Source organism: Apteryx rowi, unplaced genomic scaffold, assembly GCF_003343035.1.
Source record: "Apteryx rowi isolate R43461 unplaced genomic scaffold, aptRow1 scaffold_274, whole genome shotgun sequence".
NCBI lineage: Eukaryota > Metazoa > Chordata > Aves > Apterygiformes > Apterygidae > Apteryx > Apteryx rowi.
In genome coordinates, this window is record NW_020449130.1 from 1,172,035 (window position 1) to 1,188,868 (window position 16,834).

At 39.2% G+C, this 16,834-nt stretch overlaps 1 long non-coding RNA gene across 1 annotated transcript in view; it reads left to right on the forward strand.

Moving 5' to 3' along the window:
• LOC112967404 overlaps positions 1–16,131 on the forward strand; it is a 43,727-nt gene extending 27,596 nt beyond the window's left edge. Inside the window, exons 2-3 of the long non-coding RNA XR_003253958.1 lie at positions 15,030–15,339; positions 15,810–16,131. This is a non-coding gene — a long non-coding RNA (uncharacterized LOC112967404). The remainder of the gene's footprint in view (positions 1–15,029; positions 15,340–15,809) is intronic.
• Positions 16,132–16,834: the final 703 nt, after the last annotated feature.

A 16,834-nucleotide genomic window follows, 5' to 3' on the forward strand; every position in this document is an offset into this window, starting at 1 on the left:
CTCTTGCCTCCAGGATCTGGGGTTCCTGAGGGCTGGCCTGAGCAGTATTTTCAAATAAAGGTATCTAAAATGTTATCCCTGGATCTCTGTTAAATACAGGTTTGTAAGGTAAATAGATGGATAACATTTTTTGGCAGCCAATTTATATATGTTGGCCTGATTCTTCCTGCCTTAGTTACCTAAAGATGATGATAACACATTAATAAGAATTATGGCCTGACTAGGATCCTGTGAAGATTCTTTAGGTGATGAGTGAAAGTGATGGAGAATCCTTTTCTGTGGCTGTCTCTCTAGCTTTGGAGCATGAACTAAGCCCTAGTGCGTTTATTCTCAAAAGACCCTTACAGTTTGGGAAATACTGTTATTCTCATCTACATGCTTAAATTCCACTTAAATGATGATTTAAGCATACTTCAGTGGCTCAGTTCAGTTGCCTAAAGAGAGGCATCCAGTGCCTGTTACCCAGCATCTGAGACTGCTACAGATGTGGCACATATGACACAGAACCTGTGGGAAACTCTTTATCCCTTTGRCACAGCAGCTGGGGACCAGAGAGGACACCCTTGGGTATCACAAAAGCCACTAGACAACTCCGTGATGACAGCTGAACAGAAATTTCACTGAAAAATTCAATCTGCTCTCTAAAATTCYGCCTGAACACTGAAAGTACCGAGGGTGAATAAATACCTTTGCTTTGGAGCAAAAATTCCTCAGGAGCCTTAGCAGAGGCACCTGCACATGCTCTGAAGCCCTGGCAAGACATGTGAAGTGCAGTGCCTAAGCAGCACTGCTTCGTGAATTTTACATTGCAATGTCCACAAAAGGGGAATGGTTGGGAGGAGCTGGAGGGACCTCTAGTAGTACAGAAAGGGTTGCTCGCATAAGTAAGCTTCTCACCTATGTCTTCTGGAAAGAAAGAGCATTAAGTGGGCTTTTGAACAGATGGATTATTTTTGGCAGGCCAGATCAAACCATGGGCCATAGTTTGGACATTTTTGTTCTAGGGCATGCTACAAGAGGAAGCCAACATCTTTCTGATTGCCTTCTTCCAAGCTCAAAAAAAAGTCTAAAAAATGATTATTCAAGCACAATGTTTTGAATCTCTTAGGGAGAGAGGCATGAGTGGGACCCCTTGAGATGGGTGTTTGGTGARACATTTGTCTGTGCCCAGCCTTCTTGTTGGCTTTAGACAGACGCCCTGCTTGACATCCAGTGACTAGTCTCCCTGGGTGTTAGTGATGACAGACAGCTCTTTGAAGCTCCTTCTGATTGCTGGAGAGGTCGCATGAGAAACTTAGGTTAACTTAGGGAATTTCACTCACCATCTTTATACCCCTTGTGAACCAGTATTAAATACTAACTATCCTTTTAACTACCCTATCCTGAGATTCAGTCCCTGAAGTGGGAGGTATAAATATGGACTTGCATCTCTCAAYGTTAAATTGGAAGTCCATGACAGGAAGTGAATCTTCATTTCCTGAGCTTGGATCCTGGCCTGAGGATCCTGTAATCCACAGCTTTACTATTTAGCTTCAGCTATGAATACAACACTCCTTCCTTTTCAAAACTGATTCTTTTATGATGGCAGCTGTAACTACAATTATTAGTTCTGAACTGAGGCAGGGGAGGGAAAGGAAGTGCTGTTTCTTTTATTTCCCACAATATTTATTGTCCTAGATTGCTTTTCAGGTAATTCACAGTGATTCTTTCTTTCTTTCTTTTTAAATTTCCTCTTTGCTATTGCTGCTTAGATTTTATTTTTAAATTTTGTTTTGGTAACTTATTAAGTTTTGGTTAATGACGAAGATTTCTAAAGTCCTGCTTCTTCATTAGAATATTCAACATTTACAGCCCTTATAAGAAGCATAGATATAAACAGAAGGTGTGTTCACTTAAGCAAGACCTGGTAATTTGTTTTTCATTGTAATCATCACAATAATGAACAGTTGATTAAATTATTGATCTTTCAGGGAAAACAGTACCTCAAAAAGATGTGGAACTAGGTATTTAAAGCTGATGGAGACGCTGTTTTTACATTAGTGGAAGGTATGACCCATGAATGTAATACACCCATCTGCTGAAACAATGGCTGTGTACACACTTCTCTTCTCCCCAACATTTTTTATTCAGAGATGAGGAAATGATCATTACTGTATGGCTATTCTAAAACTGGAGTAATCGGTTGCTTCTACTTGGTATGGCCATTATTCATGCATGCATCTTATTTTAGCAACTACTATATTTCATAAGACTGAAGGTCCATTTATTCTAAACATTCTTGGCAACATGCAGAAACTTCAAATTGCGTTGTTTTCATTTCTGACAGAAAACTATACATGGCACTTTTTTTTTTTTAGTGTACTGAACATACGCAGTACGTTCTTTATACCAAAACGTACAAAATTAATAGTGTATGGCCATTCATTTGCATTCAGAACTGATGCATAGGCAAAACATGTGTACTTAATCCATCAATATAAGCCATTAAAATTAACCTATCTTGTACCTCATTCTGTGTAAAGAGGTTTTCTGCTGTGATAAGGTAAAAGTGAATTATCATGCAGTGCTACTTTGGCTCCTAGAAATTGTAACAGTGACTCAAACAATAGCAGTTCTATGCCTATACATCATAACTTTCCTCTGTATTTTTAGTGCAAATCTGTATAAATCCATACTTTATTCCTCCTGCGTGAACTTAGGCTGATACAATAGATCACTATTGCCATGGCAATAATAGCAGCCAAGGAGTGAAGGTTCTGCCTTGGTGCTTTAGGCCATCCACAACAATAAGAATAATATTTCTCCACTCATTGGAGAAACTACTTCATTTAGAGTCTTTCTAAAAATACTTTTAGAATCATCTGAGATACAAAATAGTCTACTTCTTCATCAAAGAACTCTAGTTCAGGTAAGTTCTTATCACTGGTTTGAACTATTCATTTTTTCATCATGAGAACCGTGTTTGATAAACTGTACAKCTGATGATACGTTTGTCTTCTCTGCACAAACAAAATCTGTTGGTACTTTAAAATATTCCTTCTCCTTCTGAAGCTTGCTTAGAAAAATCTAACTTGTGCTAGGGGGTTGAATATACAAGCAAATTGAAGCATTGATTTCCCCATTTCGTCACCTCTGGAGAACAATTCATAAAGCACGGAAGTTCTAACTAGTCAATCAATAGTTGCTACTTAAATCAGAGACACTGCAGATCGCCTGTTGTTATTAAAAGTGTTCTTCAGAAGATGATGATAAATGAAAAGAGAGGAGCCAATTCAACCTCTGAGTAGAGTTCAGGATTGACAATGAGGGAAAGCAAGCCATATGTGCAAATTCTCTTTTTTCCCGTAAAGGAATGGGAAAAGCATATCTCCCTAAAGGCTTCCCAACTCTTATGAGCAAGGTTGATCTGAAACATCAAAATGTTTTGTAGAAGTACCCTGGCTACAGCTCAGGCAGGGATCTGGCAGACACCTCAAACCTCAACTTTCCAGGCCCAACCCAGAGGTTTGGGTCCTGCCTTGCAGGCAGTGCCAGGATCAGACACGTTAGTGCTCCCAACTGCAAAGCACAGATCTGAAAGTCTAGAAGCCCCAGCAGACCCAGTCTGAGCTGGGAGTCTTGGGTTGCCATCAGTCCAGGAGCTAGACAGTTGCTGTGTTTGGTGTTTGATGATTTTTCATGCTTTCTGGGGCAGTTTGAGGGGACATTGGAGTCAGGAACAGTCAGGTCCATTTCAGGAAAGCAAGTCAGGATTCTCATTTCACTGGAAAAATTTAAAGATTCTTTCTTGATGAAACTCAGTGGCTGGGGTTTTATTTCTGAAATTTCATATGGAGTGGCAGTTTTAAGCTTTGAGCATTTCAGCCACAAAAGATGTTATAACACTCAGGCAAATGGTGCAGAGACAAATGTATTCTTCCAGCTGAAGGGAATGAACAGACATGGAAATGTACAGCACAAGATGTAGTCCTGTGCAATCTCTTTCTGAAGTTTAACTGTAGAGCTGTGAATAATTCAAACTTCAGATTTAGCTGATCAGGCTGTTTATCAGCTATTGGAAAACCTGTTATTCTTCCACATCCATTATTAGCATCTACTTCTTGATATTAGTTAAGGGCCTGTGCACATAAGCCAACAGGTGCAGGGTGGATATGAGGTGATCGTGCAGCCCGTACAAGCCAGCTCACAGCATCCTGAGATGGCTGGGTGCATGTTTTAGGCCCTAAGTAGCAGGGCTGCAGCTGTGTGTGGGGAGGACAGGACTGCCCTGGGTCAGACAGACCTGAGACACATAAAAACAGTGGGGAAAGAAACACTTTGTGGCAAAATTTAACCATTGTATGCCAAAACTATCTAATCAGAAAAGCACAGGCACCCTTGCTCAAATATATTTAAGAAAGAAGAGAGGAGATGCTGGAGGATGGAGGCATCCTCTTGGTGAGGAGCATTCAAGACCAAAACCAGGCACACTCCTGAGGGACCACTGCCAGGGCAGGGACACCCCAGAGGGACCGCAGCCACAGGTGGTCCATGCCGGGGCAGGGACACTAAGAAACAGAGTGGCAGAAACCATTACAGCAGAGCAACAGAAACTGTCACCTGTACCACCCTCACCTCCTATGCGGCCATCCCCTTGTTGGAGGAATTTTCACAGAGCGCACCCTGAGGTGAAAATTAGGGTAGAGGAGAATAAGGAGAGATAGAATTAATGTTAGTGCAAGTGGTTGTGAAATTGTTTCTATCCTCCTCCTCCTCAATACCTGAATCAGTGATTAGAGTTTGGTGTTGGTTGGCAATAAATTAACTCAAGTAACACTTCCCAGCTCTAGACTGCCTTGCCCACGACAGGTACCTGTTGGTGCAAAAGGGGCAAACTGTCTTGCAGTCACAGCAGGAAACTGTGATATAAGAATGTGCACTCAGGGAGTTTCTGCAAAGCAGTTAACACAACGTCAACCCACACCCTGGCAGTAATGTATTGGTGTACCTGTACCCTGACATGGAACAGATCATTTTCCTTTGTAGTCGTGCCTTCACCATGAGGATGGACTTTTCTCATATTGTTAAGTTAAGAAGAACGAGGCAGCAGGGAGTCTTGTCTGAGTGCAAAGACTGTTTTTTAAATTCACTGTCCAGTAGTGTTGGAACAAATAAAGCAGACCTTGCTGCCTCTTTGTTCTTTAATGAAGGAAAAACTCTGTTAACCCATGGACAGTGAACTGCAAAATGAGATTTAGTGGTTAAAGATATTTCTACCATTWTTATGAGATTTAGACACCTCGAGCTACATCAGTACCTGGGTATCAGCTGAAGGGTCAGTGCCGTGCTGCTTATCCTGTTTAAGAAAATCTTCTTTTTAGCTAATAAAGTTTTCTGAACCTGTGATTCTTATTCTATTGCCTCATCCCTATGCTCTTCTGTGCCATTTAAACCATATTAGATTTGCAGTAAGATGCCACTGAGATGACATCCAGTGACCTGTTTGCATTGGCTGTCTCTCACATGCTGATGTAATGGTGCATGACCTATCAGCAAGGCATTCACAAATGCATGATTGATTAAGCTAAGTGTTAATTGTTCTATTAAAAGAGACGGGGGGGGGGGGGAAACCCCAAACCTTCCTTCTCTTAACCTCAGGTTTGACCATGGTACTATCTGTCACAACCCAACACATCCTTGCTACTTCCACACCTGTAAAATTAACCCCCAAATAATTACAGTCTCTAATGGACACGACATGTCAATTTAAAATCAGATGCTCCAAAAAGAGTTGACAAAGTGAGTTGAAGTAATTCTGTTTCAATATAGCAAATGAAACATATTACTGYTAGAAGATACTGCATGCTTATATGGTCAGTCTGTCTGGGAGAAGTGGAGATAATACATAATCAGGAGTAAGGGCTGTGTAGTAAAGCTTTTGATATTAAAAAACTCATTTTAAAATTATGGGAAAGAAGAGCACAATTGCATAGCTCACAAGAGCTGTGTGTTGGCATCGGACTAAGAATTCTTTGAGAAGGGTTTGCCCTGAAAGCAGGTTACACAGAATATGCCCAAATTTCTCCTGTATTTGGCAGATAAAATCACAGGTATGTGATTCTACTCAGTAAAACACTGAAACTGCTATCAGAAGAAGCAGCAGTATTATAAGGCACCATAAAAGAAAGCCAATCAACTTGCAGAGTGAGAAGCAACAGTCTGATTTCTAATTCATGACTATTTGCTTTTCCTGAATGTTCTGCAGTTGTCATGCCAAGAGTTGCAAAACGTGTATAGGGTAGGAAACAGCAACCCAGCTGGTTAGATATAGTAGTAACACTARCAAAAGTATGGGAGGTCCTGAGCTAGCAGCCAGATAAACCTCAGATCGTTTCCTATATAAGCCAGAGATTTCAAAAAACTTGACCATAATCAAGCTGAGCCAAGTATTCACATCAAATAGGAGATTTGTCCCATGCTATAATATGACTGTGTGAATGGCACTGAGCTCRGTGTCTTAGCTGGCTGACAGTAGTCTATTCACAGACACTAAATACAGTGGAATGATGCTCTCTAAAAACAGTGCAAGACTACACAGAGGAACAAAGAAAGAACAGATCTTAATAGAAGATACCACAAGAGAGTAAAGGTGAGTCAGTAAGTGGTAGTAGGGAGTGTTCTCATCAAAAATGTGTATATAGCTAGAGTTTGTGTTGTATATACGGATTTCATCTCCTTTGCAGGAATTCCCRATCTCCTGAATCTCAGTAATTTAAGGATTTCACAGAGTAGCTCCCAGAATTATGTTATCACTTAGCAAAGGGCAGATGTGGGCAACTGTCAGCCCCTCTCTATGGGAGAGAATAACTAGTGCATGCATTCAGCTTCTAAAGCACCCACTTAAATGTAGTGCCTTTTAATAGGTGTCAAAAATTGTCACAGATTCAGCTGTACTGTTGACCACATAAAGTAAGTCCAGTATTAGTGGACATCTGTGTGCACCAGCTTCCTTTGAAATATCTTCAACACAAACTAAAAATCCTTCTGCGTGAAACAACACAAGAGGGTGTAACAGAAATACAAGTAATTGTTTGAAGATACCATTGCTCCCAGAGGAGCATGAACTTTACCTTTAAAATCATATTAAATTAACTGAAACTTTTCATGGGAAACAGATTTGGGAACATGGCTAATATTTTAGCTTAGCATGTGTATGAGTGTTGTTTTGTAATAGTGGTTAGGGTGTGTTCTTTCTTAAATTAAATAGCTAAGAGCTAGATGTTAAAAAAAGTCCAGTGTGGATCAGATCTTTAGAAGGATACTTTCACTCACTGACTTCCTTCAGGATCTGAAGGCCCATGACTCTGCTCTGAGAACCAGCTGCAGAAGTGAAGTCTAAATCACTGCACAGTAGTGTAACAGGGAGAAGAATTTTTCAGGAAAATAAAACTCTGAAGGCACAGAAGGGACTTAGCAATGTGAATCCCACTGTCTGTCAGAGTGCCATAGGTTCCTAAACACTTTATGACCCAATTTTCAAAAGTATGTAGAAATCTAAAATTTAGATAAGCACTTTCTGGCATTTCAAAAAGCATCCACACAGTTCAAGTATGTAACTGCCACTGAAATCTGCATCTTCAAGTGAATAATTACCTTCGAAAATCATGTCTGAAGTTACTTTAGAAAGGATTAGACTCTTGCTAGTTAGGCACTTCAGAACTTTATAGAATGATATATCATAAAAGCCAGGAAAGAAAGCCTCCCATTTCCTCCCCTCTGCCCCCTCCCCCCCACCCTACCAAATTAGAGGAAAATAAAACATTATCCCTGAGCTCTTTAAACTACACTAATTGAAAGCACACAGCATTCAGATCAGGTCTAAATGTGATTTTTTTAAGTTGACAGTGTCCCTTTAAGGTAAGTGCTTTCAAATAGAACAACTGCCAATTTATGGAAATTTTAATACTTAACAACCTTGATGGCGTCCCTTTAATTAGCCTGTAAAAATGAAGTAGCTTTTGATAGGATAGTTCACTCACTTATTTAATGTCTCCATAGACTATCCTGGGCAAGCTGAATATCAGCATTTTGTCACTGGAAAAAATTTGGTAATATTTGCAATTTTGCTCCAWAATTTAACCGTGAGAAATGAAGGTCTAAGCTGTATCCTTTCTTAGGCTGTTCTAAAAGATGCTCARAACCACCCAATTTTTTTTATTGAAACAGCACCAACTGAATAGAAAAATAAATGTAATTAATTATTAGCTTGAATCATGCATGATGATCTCTTTCAAGAAGGGAGGATTCCATTGGCTTAAGGACACAAAAGTAACGTTGTTATTTCAGAATCATGCATTTCATTAGTTCCTGTGAATCTAGCCAAAATTAAGCAAGTGAGAAAGTAACTGAATATTTACTCAACCATAATTTGATCAAAATAAATTAACTAACTGTAACTGTAGAGGAAGGACATTAGAGGGGGATAAACTGTTTCTTAGGATATCTCCCTAACAAGTAAAGAGGTGTTTGGTGGCTGCAAAGAGATAATGTCTGACATGAAAATAAATCCAAGGACCTTGTTCTGCCTTTGCCAAAGTATTTATTTCTCCACAGTTAAATTTAATACTTAAAATTTGATCTTTTTGTTGGCTTGGCTGCCCAAGCGCTGCCCTAGGGAAATTATGACCTTGTCAGGACCACGTAAGTGAGTGCTGAGTGACTGAGAGAGAACAAGATTTTTAGCCTAAATTTTTGGATTTTGCCTTGCACTGGCTTTCCTGACTGCACTGAGAGAATAGCTGCCTTACTTGAATAACTGGTAGCAGTTTGCAGGCTGGTGCTGCAGGCTTGGGCTCAAGCCCTGTTGATAGGGCACAGCAGGATAATGTAGACACTTTGCTGGAACTGACACAACAAAGACACTTCCTTCTACTCTTAGATCTTTCCAGCTGCTTCCCTCCTCCCAAAAACATTAAAATCAGAGCCCTGAGCGATGTTTCTATCTCCAGAAGAGAGAGGAGTCATCATTTCTCTGAAGTGTGTGTAGGGCTTTGCTACAACTACTACTTTTTGAAGTTATTCTGGTGCTACACAGTAGGATGAAACCCACATATTCATATTTGTTAGCCCAGTTTCTCCTAGTTGCTTCTTCCTCATTGCAGGGAGAGCTGTTTCTATGTTCTAAAACAGCTGCCACAATCTTTTTTTTTTTTTTTTGGTTCTCACTCTCCCACTATTCTACTTTATTTACTCTTTCTTGTCATCTCTTTCTTTGCCGACTCCCCACACTTTGGTATTTTCCGTCCYTGTTGCCCTCCCCATCCAGGGACTGTGTGTGGCTCGCAACAGCGGTGGGCAGGCAAACGATGCCTGTCTGTTCATTATTGCCGCTGCGGACCATGCTGGGCATCCAGGGTGCAGAGGGAGAGAAGGGACCTCTGACCTGGAGGGCTGCGGGTGGACGTGTATCACTATGGGTAAGTTGCATCTCTTTAACTTACAGAGGGAACCACCAGAGGAGAAGGTAAGGAAGGAAGAAAAAAAAAATATTGAAGATAAAGTTGGGGCTTAGGGTTTATTTTTGCAGTTGTTAGTATCGCAAAGGCTTGACATGCAGCAAAGTTTAAAGATGGTCACTAACAAAAAAAAGGATGGGTCCTAATCCCTAGTGTGCAGATGTGAAGCATCCTCATGAAAGCCCATTCCAGGCCCCTGACCTGAGCTGAGACCCTGCTGGTGGAACATGGGAGGCATTATAATAGATTGCAATTGCTGGAAGCAATATAAGACCAATACAAACTCTCTGAGCCTTACCTAGCACTGTTTATACAGATGCGATTTTTAAAGTTATTTATCATTTTATTTTCAAATGTTTTTCTGCAGCTTGGTCTTGAAGTGTTATTTTTCTCAGGTTTGGCTGTATGTCAAATCTACAGGTTTTTGGATTGGCTGTTATTGTTTTATTGGTTATCCAAATAATATCTTAAGGTATGTTAAAACTGAGAATACATAATTTGGAATGGGAGAAATAATTTTACCATTTTTTTTCCTTAAAAAAGGTTTTAATGGAAGCATTGAAATTATAAATCTACAGGGGCATTCTCCAAAAGATATGAATAAGGGAAAAAAACAAATCGTAAAACAGACCTGGCAGAAATGCTAGGTATAATTTTTCCTGCCATGAACATTATAAAATGGAACTGTGCACTTGTCTGCCTAGAATATGTAGATGTTTTCTGAATAATGTTTTCACAGAGAATAAAAGTAGCAACCATTCAGATGTGCAAATTCAGTCTCACATTTTTTTAAAAGTGTCTCATAATTGCAGTTACTTAAAATTGTAATTTTACACAGGGCAAAATAGGGCATATTTAGCTTTTTACATTAGTATATATTGTTTAATTTGGATTAAAGGAAATGATTAAATGAAGCCAAAATGAGAGTATAAAAAAGATTCTTAAGTTCTCTATGAAGTCAGCTAGGATTTCAAACTGGAACAAATCATTAAAAATAAAGATGAAAATATGGTCAACATGTAAAATCCTAGTGAGGAGAGTTAACTGCGCATTCAGCTGAGCACGTTTATCCTGCTCTACTGAGACAGACTGGTAGGGTAGAAGATTTTCAGCATTTGTTCATTTAAAGATAAGGATAACTCTGTGCACAGAGCACCACAAGCAGAATGCAAAGAGACTCCCTTCAAAGCRTGAGCGAGTCAGTAAACATACTTCTTTGGCATTATAAGAATTCTTGCCCATCCTCTTGTAAGTCCACAGGCAAACTGTGCCAAGGCAGCTACTTCTAATTTCTGTTAAATGAATGATGTCTTATTCAGCCCAGACTGATAAATAAGTCTCTCAGCTGTGGGTCAGAGCTTGCTATCTTGTGGAGAGTCTGATGTGTTTGGTATAAGAATCAACATTATGATCCATCTGAATTATGTTACAACAAAAACCTCATTTGGTTGACACAGATTTTTTTCTATCAAAATGAAACACAAAGTAGCCCTCTTCCTGATTTCTCTCTCTCCCTCTGTCATTCATTTTCCTGTGCACATTTCTAAAACAGAAACTGATTTTCTGATAATGAYGTATTTTCCAAGGGCTCAAAAAGTGACAGATGACCTTACCTGTCTTTCATTATTTCCTTTGCAGAATTTTTATTCAAATCCTGTTTCAAAACATGTGCTTACAAAATAAACATACCAATATCAATACTTCCCATTAAGGCAATCTTTTCAGATGGGYGAAAAATCAGGTTTAGGATCTCAGAAAACAAAGTGGAGTATATTCTTTTTGCCTGTAGCGTTAGAGGCTTAGAAAGTCCTATTCCTAAGAATTAAATTGGCTTACTCTAATGCATACAGATGGCAACGCCTTGTGCTAGGTACAGCTGCCATTTTTTTCTGTCCTCAAAGGAGAAAGGGAAAAGTCTAATCTGGCCACCTGCAACAACGGACGCATTATCACAACATAAAGGTGAGCTTGAGGGTTTATTTTACGTAGTCCCAAATGCATGCTTTGAGACATCTTTTTGTGCTTTTGAAATATTTTCAACAAAGTTACTGTGGGAGTGACACCTCTTGGAAGGAAAACAGAATTAAAATGTGACACGTGCTGAAATGTTAAAGAAGTAGCTGCTGAGCCTTGTGGTCAAAAAAAAAATATTTGCAAAGAAACAGGGCAAAATTATTTTTGAGAACATATGTATTCATAACATATAAAAGGAATCACTACAATCTTCATTAGGCAATCCTTGAGAAGCCTAACACATCAAAAGAGGAATTTTCATTTCAGTTCATTGACTATTCATGCAAATACATTTCTAACTTGTTTTTTTTTGTGCATGGCAGTCAGTGATTTTGTTTAAATTATTATTTTCCACTCTCAAGGCAAACTCAGAATCATTTTCAGGCTCAATGTTGACCGCAAAAATTACTTATGAGTAAAAAATTTGGGCTTACAACTCTGATATTCACAACCTTTGTTTCCAATGAAAATGTGTAGGCTAACATAAATACTCATGGGAATGCTCGTAGAAAGAGCAAGTTTCACAAAGCTTGTGAACACTTGTTGATGAAACTGCACAGCCGACCAAAATTCCCATGATGTCAGGCTCATTTTGATAATATAAACAGTTGTCATCCAATTAGATATGTGAAATAGTGAGTGTGACTGAGGTGAAGGTACTTGTTCATAGAACATGTAAGTGGCATGAATAGGTAAGTGACTACATAAACTACAGTAAGATGGTGGTTGTATAAAATGTTAAACAATTTCAAACATAAGCCAGACTTATAATACATACATATATTGCCTTATTTGCACTTAAAACAAAACCCTTATATACTAAGGGAATGACCATATCCTGCTTCTAGTCACATAGGAAAGGGAGACCAATATACAAACTGAGCCTGCTTTACAAGACTTTGGAGTCATTGGATACATATGACTCACTGGAGGAAAAACAACCTAAAGAGGATAGCAAAGAGTTTGCTAGAAAACAATATTTGCATGTTAAATAAGGACAGATACAGTTTTCTTTAAAATGTAATGAATGCTAAAATGAGTCTCAAATCATGAGCTCTCTCAGCTGTGAGGTTTGTGGTTTTGCTGTCCGAGTAAGGTTTAGTCAAAGGCTCGTCCTCAGAGAGAGGGAACGCAGGAGAATGAAATAGAATAGGGACATTTTATTGGTATTGGGCCTAGGGAAAACAAGAATCCTGCAAGTCATATTTCTTAGGATTAAAAGATAGCCACTTCTTTCAACAGTATGTTACCACTCAGATTTTAAAATAACTTTGTATAATTCATCCTGCCTTTTGAAGTATATACTCACATTTGCTACATGTTGTGAATGAACAAACCACCCCCAAACAAAGGTTACACTTTGCTCTTAAATCTTTCTGGTCTCTTGACATTTCTGACTGATGGAAATTGGATGTAGAGGCAAGGCAAACTACTCCGGCTAAATGGTTCTGAATAGGATGATGTCTGGCTGCTACATAAATCCTGTGTGCTGTCAGGTCCCTGGAGCATTCTTTGTTCAGGCCATGGAGAGATTTCATGTCAGCCCACCAGACAGTAAGGAGAAAGCTGCAGCTGATTCTGTCAGGACGTCATACTAAGTGAACAAAATGATAGTTCTCCCTAAGTGTACGTTCGAGCTTCTTTTTTCCGAGCTCCCCCCAGTTCTAGCTTAGTTAGAACAGATTCCAGAATAGAAAGAACTCACCTTTTAATTATTCAAATGTTCTTTTCAGAGAGCAGTTATCAGAGTAATTTCCTTGAGAGACATAATTTTTCTCTGAGGAGTGTTGCAAATGGGAAGAACTTAGAACAGATGGGGAGGAGGAAAAGGTGATAAAAGGAATAGAAATATTGTGCAGAAATTCTTCTAAATCTTTCTTTCCTGATGTATTGTGTTGTAATCATACACAACTCATGCCACTTAACGCTTGAAACTGCAAGCGGCAGAGTTTAAACAATAAGCAGCTATTGAGGACGTGGAGAGTGAGGTGATAAAGCTCGCTGATGGTACTGTTATTCAGGGTAGTAGAGAGGAAGGCCAACATGGGTAAAGTGCTGCAGAATATTGAATGATGAGATATTGCAGATATTGAATGATGAGACAATAAAATGGCATATCAATTCAATATAGTTGAAATATCATTAGTGTTCATTAGTAGTCAAAAAAACAAATCAAGTGTTAAGGTTTACTAGCACAATAATAGCAAACCGGTGCATTAACTAAATTGAGTAAGACTCTTTGGCCTAGAAAAAAGCCAGCCGAGAGGAGCTATTATAGAAGTGTATAAAATCATGAGTGACATGGAGAAAGTGAAACTGGGAGACCAGATGCACGTAGGAAGTAGTTGGTAAGTTCAACAGAAAGGAGGAGATGGTGTTCCACTTGGCATGTAATTAAGCTGTGGAATTTCTTGCCACAGGATATTGTAGATGCTAAAATTTTATGGACTTCAAAAAGTAACTGCAAAAATATGTACTATGAGGTCTAATAAATTCAAAGACAACATCTTTGACTAAGGAAGTTGTGTGTTGCAACTTGCTGGAGCTGGGATTATTTCTTGGGAAAGTATCACTTTGTGCTTGCCTTTTTGTTACACTRTTAGAGAAAAGATACTGGCTATATGGACCACTGGTCTGGTTCACTACAGAGGTTTTTCTGTTCTCTTATGATGAATAATGGGTTATCAAAGAAGAAAAGGAAAAGGATGAAACCCAAACTCAACTGAAAAAAATATCTCCATTGCCTTCTGTAGCAGTGTGAAGGAAATGTCATTCTAAAGCTCTTTTTCCAAAAAGACCTCATTCAGATACAAATATATTTGAAGCTGAAATGTACTCATGATGGAAAACACAGATCTACACATGGATTTCAAGCCTTCCAAGGATGAAAATTTGGTTGAATTGATTCATCACATTATGGAGATGGAGGGGAAGAGTGCAAAGTCCGATGGAGAAGTACTTTGATTTGGTGCCTTGAGTTCAGTCCTGAAACTTAAACAACTTTGCTTCTATTTCTGGCTGAGCCACTACTGTTGTGTKAGACCATAGCCAGGTCATTTGAACTCTTTGCTATTGAAGCTGGAATATTGATTGGATTTGTTTGTAAAGAAAGGCATGTGTGAGTGTGTGTATGTGCAGCTAATATTTCTAACTTTTGTTTTGTCCAATAAGATGCTGTCTTCTTTATTCTTAAAGTTAATTTACTGAGGCTCAATAACTCTAAGACATGGGTTTTTTTTCCTGACATTTGAGCAAGAAAGACGTGCTTCTGAGAACTCTGAGAAGAATCATGCCTAACCTTTCCCAGCATAATGATAATAATGATACCATTTACAGGAAAAATCACTTAAAATTGGTTAGAAGACACTTACATTAAAAGATACCTTACCAATGTGAGGAAAGAAAATGTAGAGTGCATTTTCATAGTTAATTTTGGCTAAATAGGCTAACAAATGTTTTAGACATGGCAGGYAATCAGAACATGGCTGCTGGGACCTAACAATGCTCATTTTTCCTTTTCAGTTTGTTCTTGGATGCTGTGTCTGGCTTCATATGGATTCTGTGCATGGCATCAATGCATTCGAAAATGACTTGTTTGATCCCTAAGAAACAGAACTCCTAATCTGGTGCCATGAGTCTGGACTGTTTAGAAGATAGATTTGAGTTTATTTTATGAACTTTGCATGCCATTTTCTGTGTTTGAGCGGAGAGTTAGAACACAAGGTCCTCTTGATCCATCTAAGTGAACAAAGACCTCGGGTGAGATTAAGATCTGGTGCTTCACACAGAGCACACAGCCCTGCCTCAAACTGGTGGTTGTGCACAAATGAAGGTAAGCTTTGGACAGGCTGAGATGCATGTATCTACCATGATTGTACCAACATCTGTACTATCTCTGTTGTCATCACTAAAGGGGTTAGTCTCCCTGCTCATAAGCTCTTTTAGGCACCAAATTTGTTCTTTCTTCTTCATTCCATGTAGATGCTTGCTTAGAGCCCATAGGCCTTTGAACACCTTGCRTTTTGCTTAAAATCATCATCTCAGAGAAATAGCTGCTAGGCTCTTTTCCCTTGCCTCCTTCTCAGAGCCCTGCAGGCACACTTCACTTATGTTTTCATGACTTTTCTCCGTAATTGCTAGTGATAATAACTTTTTCTTTTTTAAAGGAAGCTGGTCTTTATAATCAACTGACAGCAGGAACTGGGGTTTCCGAAAAAGCCTCAGAGAGAGTGAAATTCATGACAAAATCTGCCTCAGGAGTGCTGCTTTTGTCTTTTACTTCAGATTTCTCCTTACTTGCAGGTTGTAGCTGTGGAGCCTTGACTAAGCCTTGAAGAATACTAAAAAAAGACTTTGAATCTGACCCATCATTACTGCAAATAATACTAAAGGAGTGGCAGCAATCYGTCTATGCTTGCTCCAGAGCTTCCAGATTTGAGCTGTCCTGTAATAGAAGCTACCCATGGTTTGAAGCTGACTTCAGCTTGAAACTCTGGGGGCTGTAATTAAACTTAAAGAAAACCATGTCTGTCACACAGAGGGACAAAGATCTTTAGGAGCATCACCACAGTTGCTTTTCTTTTAAGTAAAGACAGCTCTAGCAAGAAGAAAATCAGACACTTTGGGTAAGTTAACACTGTGTAATACACCAGATTATACTGCAGCAACAATTTATGGTAGAACTATGCAAAGCTATTTTTTTTTAAAGTATAAAAAAAATCTTGTAAGGATGGCAATTGGTTTTAAATATGTATACTTCCTTGTTGTTAGTTTTTTRCAACTTATTTCACTATAGTTTTATTGCTTATGTCCAGCCATGGAAAGAACCCCATTAAGTGCTCTAATTTTTCCTTTTCTCTTATCTTCACTGGTTGACCTTCCTGTTTGAGTGTGTTTGAAATTTCCAGCCAAGTTTGTATTATGAAATCCAGATTGTCTTCTGGAAATGCAGTGTTTTTGATGAACTAAAAGGGAAATACAGGTGGGTTTCTGGTAGAAACGTGCCTGAATTCCTGCCAGGTCATTTAATGGGCTGTTAGGGGTTTCAGAGCAACCATGTGATATAGAATCTGCCATTTTGGGAAACTCTGTCATGCCAGTGCCCCGGGCTAAGATTTCCTATGGGTCTGCAGGCCACCTGCCATATATCTTTGAGCCCTGGGGGCCTTGAGCACAGTTTTCCAGCTGGGATCCTGAAGCCCGGTCTTCCCTTTGAGCTGAGATTCTTCAGTCTTCTGTGTTTTCTAAAAGGGACCCCAAGTGCCCTTGGAGCACCTCCCGATTCAGCTCTCATGCTAGACTGACAGTCAATAACCAAGGCTCATCAC